Raw genomic sequence first — 6,901 nt, 5'->3', positions numbered from 1 at the left:
CCTTCATTTCAATGTAAGCCAGTTTCCTCTAGTTGTGTCCTCTGTGGAGCTGGAGAACAGTAGACCAGCTCCGGTATGGATGGTATGGCCTAGCATGAATGCTCACCAAGTGCATGGAACGGTACCCATGGCTTAGTGGAAAGAGCACAGGACAGAAATCAGGAGACTTGGGTGTATACTCCTGGCTCCTCCACTTGCCTGTTGTGTGACCATGAGTAACTCACTTAACTTTTCTGTGTCTCAGTTTCTTCATCTGCAAAATGTGTATACCTGTACTCCCCTCTGTTTTGAGAGTGAGCCCCTTGTGGAACAGGACACTGTTTCATATGATTATCCTATATCTAGCTCAGTGCTTAACAAATACCACAATTATTATCACTATGAGGGTTACCCTTCCTCCTTCTCCCTCTAATTCTGAATGGGGCAGGGCTTCCCTATTGTGAAGACCAATGAGGATGTAACCCTTCCCTAATCCTCTAGACTGTATGTTCACTGTGGGCAGGGCTTGTGTCTACCAACTCTGTTATATTGTTATATTGTACTCTCCCAAGCGCTTAGTGCAATGCTTTACACACAGTAAATGCCCAATAGATATGACTGATTGATTGATTGAAGAGAGTCAGTCCATATCGTACCTTCATTAGCCTTCTCTGCTGCATGGAATTTCAAGGATTGGATTAAAAACTCTGATAGTCATGTCCATGTCTACTGTACTCTTCCAAGCACTTACTTCAGTGCTTTGCACATAGCATCCAATAAATTACTATTAGTAGACTCAATGAATGATTATATTTAAGAACCAAAATGAATTTCACAGTGACAAGGTGGATATTAGTTGACATGGAAAAAGGGCAGAAAGAAAATCTAAGGCCTAAGGTCCCAAGTAGGGTAGTCAGCTGGTTCATTCATTCATTCATTCATTCATTCATTCATTCATTCATTCAATCGTATTTATTGAGCGCTTACTGTGTGCAGAGCACTGTAATAAGTGCTTGGGAAGTACTAGTTGACAACATATAGAGACAGTCCCTACCCAACAATGGGCTCACAGTCTAGAAGGGGGAGACAGACAACAAAACAAAACATGTAGACAGGTGTCAAAATTGTCAGAACAAATGGAATTATAGCTATATACACATCATTAGCAAAATAAATAGAATAGTAAATATGTACAAGTAAAATAAATAGAGCAATAAATCTGTACAAATATATACAAATGCTGAGGTAGGGTATGGGGGATGGAAAGGAGGAGAGGAAAAAGGGGGCTCAGTCTGGGAAGCCCTCCTGGAGGAGGCGAGTGCTCAGTAGGGCTTTGAAGGGAGGAAGAGAGCTAGGTTCATTCCCTGTTCAGTACAGATTCATTACTGGTGCCTTTATGTCCAGTATTTTCATTTTAAACACCCACTCCCCATCTGCCTCATTTCATACCTTGTAGTTCTGGGATTCAGAAGTGGTTCCCACATCCTTGCTCAAAAGTTTTGGCGTAAGAAGGGAGATTCCCCTAGATAAATGCTCAAGATTGGGTGACCTTAGTTAGACTTCCACAATATGGTGTGAATGCCATTATTGCATGTCCCTTGTAAGCTTTAAGAAGCAATGTGCATTTGTTTGTCTGTGAGTTCAGCAACAGTGACCAAACTAGTCCTTGGGAACAGAGATTACATGAAAATTAATGAGTGACTTTTGTCTCACCCATTAGTCAGGGTACAACCTTGTAGGAGGGAATGCACTGTTGACTTTACAAGTTTGTATTCCTTAACTCTCTCTGTTTATTACCTAAGCCTGAGTAATGAATGAGAAAAGATTACTGCCGTTTAGCTCTCTAAGGAGCTAGAGACATTACAGTGTAGTTGATGAGACAGACCCTAAAATGAATTACAGGTAGGGGAAAGCAACAGCTTGTAAAGATATGTAGTTATGTAATCCTCCATTTCCTCCAAGAGGTCTTCCCAGTCTAGCCCCTTTATTTTCCCATCTATTCTCCCTCTGTGTGGCCTGGGAACTTGGCTGTGTACCTCTTAAGTACATTGATAGTCACCTCAGCCCCACAATTCTTATGTAAATATTCCCATCCTGTACTATTTCTCTTATCCCTAATCTATTTTAATATCTGCATCCCTCTGTAGGCTGCAAGATCCTTTTGGGCAGGGATTGTGCCTACCAACTCTGTTGTATTTTCCCAAGCACTTAGTCCAATTCTCTGAACACAGTAAGAGCTCAATAAATATGACTGTTTGATTGATGTGTAACACAAGTGCCAGGGTGTGTGTAGGGTGGAGGACGGGAGTGAAATGAAAATGCTGGAGTGAAAGTAGTTGGAGAAGTAGGCAGGAATATAAGAGATTAAGCAGGAAAGACCTCCTGAAGGAGATGTAATTTCAGAAAGGCTTTGAGGATAGAGAGCAGTCTGCTAGGAGTCTGCAGGGAGAGCGAGTTTCAGGCAAGAGGGATGGTATGATCAAGAAACCAACGAAAAGAGAAAGTGAATGATTTTATACATCTTCCTTCAAACCTTTTTCTCTAATGGTTTGGGTCACTTATAATTCTATTTCTGTTTTCCGAGTTGTACACCATTCAATCAAGACTACTGCTATGTACAAGTTAAGAAGCACTAGACTGTAAGCTTGTTGTGGAAAGATACTGTGCCTGCTATATTGTTGTGTTGTACTCTCCCGAGCATATAGTACAGGGTTCTGCACACAGTAAGTCCTCAATAAATATGACCGATTGATTGATTGATGTTCTCGACTCCATCTTTCAAATAGTTGTTGAGTGCACTGAAAAACACCTGGCTTACAGAAGGGGTGCAGTTAAGCTTCGTAGAAAGAGCAGGCACTTGGGAGTCAGAGGATCTGGGTTCTAATTCCAGCTTCACCACTTGCCTCCTGCATAACCTTGGGCTAGTCACTTAACTTCTTTGTTCCTCGACTTCCTCACCTGTAAAATGGGAAATAAGTATCTAGTCTTCCTCCTGCTTAGACTGTGAGCTCCATAAGAGACAGAGATTGTGTTGACTTGATTATTTTGTATCTACCCCAGTGCTTAATATAGTGTTTGGTACATGGTAAATGCTTAACAAAAAACATTATTATTAATAATAATAATAAGAGAAAGTAGAGGAGGAGAAGGAGTGTTCTGGAATTTCATCTTATCTCTAATAGGTTAAATAAAACTGTTTGCATTAATTGCTTTGTAGGTAGGAGAAAATGTTTATGTCAAAATCTATCATCATTTCTCCAACCAGCTGGAATTCATGGAAGATTTGTTTGGCCTTTGGTGGAAAAGTGGCTTCTATCTCCTTTTATAGCCACTATTGATTAAGGCTGAGGCAGTGTTGGAAGTAGAGAATGAAGTAGGCATTTCCTTGACATCCATTGACAGATGCAGATGCAGTTTCTATTGTAAAACCATGTGAGAGAAAGGGTTCATTCAAATGTGGAATTAGAATGGATGTCAACAGCATCTTTTGTTTATAAAACAATGCAACTAGTGCTTTAAGTATAGTCCAAGTTGAATTAGAAGAGCTGCATCAACACTGAGAAATAGTTCCTGGATATAAGGGGTTTATAGGAAAAATCCAATATCCATTATAGAATCATAGTATTTTGTTACAACCACGGGTGAGCGTATGCTTCAATTTGGCTATTTGACTCACATTCCTCTAGCGTGCTGTAATTCCAGAAACATTGCTTATTTCGTTGAAACTGGGTGCACTGGGGTTCCATTTCCCTAAGTGTGGGAACATGTTAGACAGAGTATTGTTGAATTCAGTGGCCAGAAAGGCAACATTTATAATTTTACTTGCATTATAAACCATAAGTGACTTAGGAAGGGCAGATGGATTTCTATCACCATTGTTTCCCATTTTAGAATTATTGTTCAATATTTATTGAGTGCCCACAATGTGTATCTCATAAAGAATGGGGCGATGGCGATGAGCCACTTGCATTACGGATTCATTAGTACATTCTACCACATTCCATCTCAATTCTTTGGCTTAATGAGTTTCTGAATAGCTGCTGAATGATGTTTTTTATGGTGGGCCTTTCAGAAAATAGGGGATGAATTGCCATTATGCAGGGGGTCCTCATCATTTGAACTTTTCCTTTCCTCACTTTCTCACACCCTATACAGGGTAAATGCTCTTCTGAGAGGTTTTTCCCCTTGCAAATGATTGAAAGCAGATTGTAGGGAAAAAGAAAATGCTCAGTGTTCACTTCCCAGGTGCTAGTATCTGAGGACTGTGAACAAGAAAACCCCAAATGACCTAATTTGCCTCATTCCCTGGTATAACAAGGGTCCGACAATCTATAGATTTGAAGAAATGTCTTGTATTTCAGCTAGGTCTGACTTGGCAGGTAGGGTAGGCTCTATTTTGCACAGTGACTGAATCAATAATAGATCTGGCAGAGAAGAAAATGAGGAAAATATGTCTTTCTTCCTCACACAGTAAATTATGCTAAAATTGGTTTATCGATCAACTACTTAGATACAACAGTACTAAATACCACATTAAAACTCAGCTAGGACTAAAGAATAAGATAGTCCCCATAAGTAGGAAATACAGCTTTTGGCATTAAAGGACTCCCTCTCAGATCCGCACCTGGAGAGTTTCCAGTACTCTATCAGTCTCGGCTATGGGAGGGAGAGTCAAGCAGAGGCCTACCCATTCGATTCCTAGCTTGAGCAGTGACTAGCAAGTGGAAGGCAATCTGCTGCAAATCAAAACTCATTCATGCTGGGCAGCAGCAGCTTGGGAGAGAGTCAAGGGCGGAGACTTGAGTTTACTGTGCGGAAGGAGGCAATGGTAAACCTCTTCCTTATTTTTACCAAGAAAACTCTACGGATCCACTACCAGAACGATTAAAGTTGGAGAGCGGGTCATTCTGGGAGAGATGATGATGATGGCATTTATTAAGCGCTTACTATGTACAAAGCACTGTTCTAAGCGCCGGGGGGAATACAAGGTGATCAAGTTGCCCCACGCGGGGCTCACAGTCTTAATCCCCATTTTACAGATGAGGTAACTGAGGCTCAGAGAAGTTAAGTGACTTGCCCAACGTCACACAGCAGACATGTGGCAGAGCTGGGATTCGAACCCATGACCTCTGACTCCAAAGCCCGGGCTCTTTCCAGTGAGCCATGCTGCTTCATCCATGGTGTCGCTATGGGTCGGAAACGACTTGACAGCATAAAACAAGATTAAAGGACTAGAAAACAATTTAAAACTATATCACCTGGAACAATAACAACAAGAGTGGTTGTATATATTAAGCGTTAACTATGCGCCAAGCACTGTTCTGAGCACTGGGGTAGATACCAGGTAATCAGTTTGTCCCACGTGGGGTTCACAGTCTTAATCCCCATTTTACAGATGAGGTAACTGAGGCACAGAGAGTTTAAGTGACTTGCCCAGTGTCACACAGCTGATAATTGGTGGAGCCAGGATTTGAACCTATGACCTCTGACTCCAAAGCCCTTGCTTTTTTCCACTGAGCCACGCTGCTTCTCTATGCCAGCTGGTCCAGTGCAAAGGTACTCACTCTTGGTATCAAGGAAATCTAGAGTCTGGTACCAGTTCCATAAGCTCTATATTGTAAACTCCTTGTGGGTAGGGATCACGTCTATCAACTGTGTTGTACTGTATTCTCCCAAGTGTTTAGTACAGTGCTCTGCACACAGTAATTGCTCAGTAAATGTGATTAGTTGATATATTGATTCTCCTTCCTGGGACTATGCCTTCCATCATGAAAGTTTCTGATCAAGGACCCATCTGCTGAGCCCACTGTTGGGTAGGGACTATCTCTATTTGTTGCCAACTTGTACTTTCCAAGCGCTTAGTACAGTGCTCTGCACACAGTAAGCGCTCAATAAATATGATTGATTGATTGATTGATTGATTGATCTATGACATTCTGGGAGGTAGACAAACCCAGGAGGACTCTGGAAAAAATACCTTGCTAATGTGTGTGGCAAAGACCAATGACCTATAATAATAATAATAATGACATTTATTAAGTGCTTACTATGTGCAAAGCACTGTTCTAAGCACTGGGGAGGTTACAAGGTGATCAGGTTGTCCCACGGGGGCTCACAGTCTTTATCCTCGTTTTACAGATGCGGTAACTGAGGCACAGAAAAGTGAAGTGACTTGCCAAAAGTCACACAGCTGACAAGTGATGGGGCCAGGATTTGAATCCATGGCCATGCTCCAAAGTCCCTGCTCTTTCCACTGAGCCATGCTGCTTCTCTTCTGGGACGTACTGGGTCATGGTGCCATGGCCCCAGCCCGGCACTGAGCTGCAGTGATTTTGGCTGAAAATAAAAAATGACTCTGTTGTGCACTTCACAATATGCTGTCCCCCTCCCCTCCTACCCCTCTATGTGCTCATTTTACTCCAAACCCCAGAAGGAATGCAAGGACAAGAGAGTGTGGATGGTGCTACTGAAGACACCAAAACTATAACCTGTTCTTCCACTCAGGTTCTTGAGTCACAGAATTGAAACTCATCCAATGGTCCAGATGGGAGACTTCATCATCATCATCATCATCATCATCATCATGATGCTATAAGCTACATGTAAAGCAAATTAAAGGAATTCCATCTTTGACCTTAGTAATAATAATGATAATGGCATTTATTAAGCACTTACTATGTGCAAAGCACTGTTCTAAGCACTGGGGAGGTTACAAGGTGATCAGGTTGTCCCACAGGGGGCTCACAGTCTTAATCCCCATTTTACAGATGAGGTAACTGAGGCACAGAGAAGTTAAGTGACTTGTCCAAAGTCACACAGCTGACAGGTGGTAGAGCCGGGATATGAACCCATGACCTCTGACTCCAGAGCCCATGCTCTTTCCACTGAGCCACGCTGCTCTGCACACAGTAAGCACTCAAAT

General features: G+C 42.0%; 1 non-coding gene across 1 annotated transcript; it reads left to right on the top strand.

The window, feature by feature from the left end:
• Positions 1-4,585: 4,585 nt before the first annotated feature.
• On the top strand, positions 4,586-4,723 carry LOC119923836. Its single transcript, XR_005448983.1, has one exon. It is a non-coding gene; the product is annotated as a small nucleolar RNA SNORA7 (small nucleolar RNA).
• The last annotated feature ends 2,178 nt before the right edge of the window (positions 4,724-6,901 follow it).

This window comes from Tachyglossus aculeatus, chromosome 2 (assembly GCF_015852505.1).
Source record: "Tachyglossus aculeatus isolate mTacAcu1 chromosome 2, mTacAcu1.pri, whole genome shotgun sequence".
NCBI classification, from domain to species: Eukaryota; Metazoa; Chordata; class Mammalia; order Monotremata; family Tachyglossidae; genus Tachyglossus; species Tachyglossus aculeatus.
The sequence above is the reverse complement of the archived record's forward strand: the minus strand, read 5'-3'. Positions and strand labels throughout refer to the sequence as shown.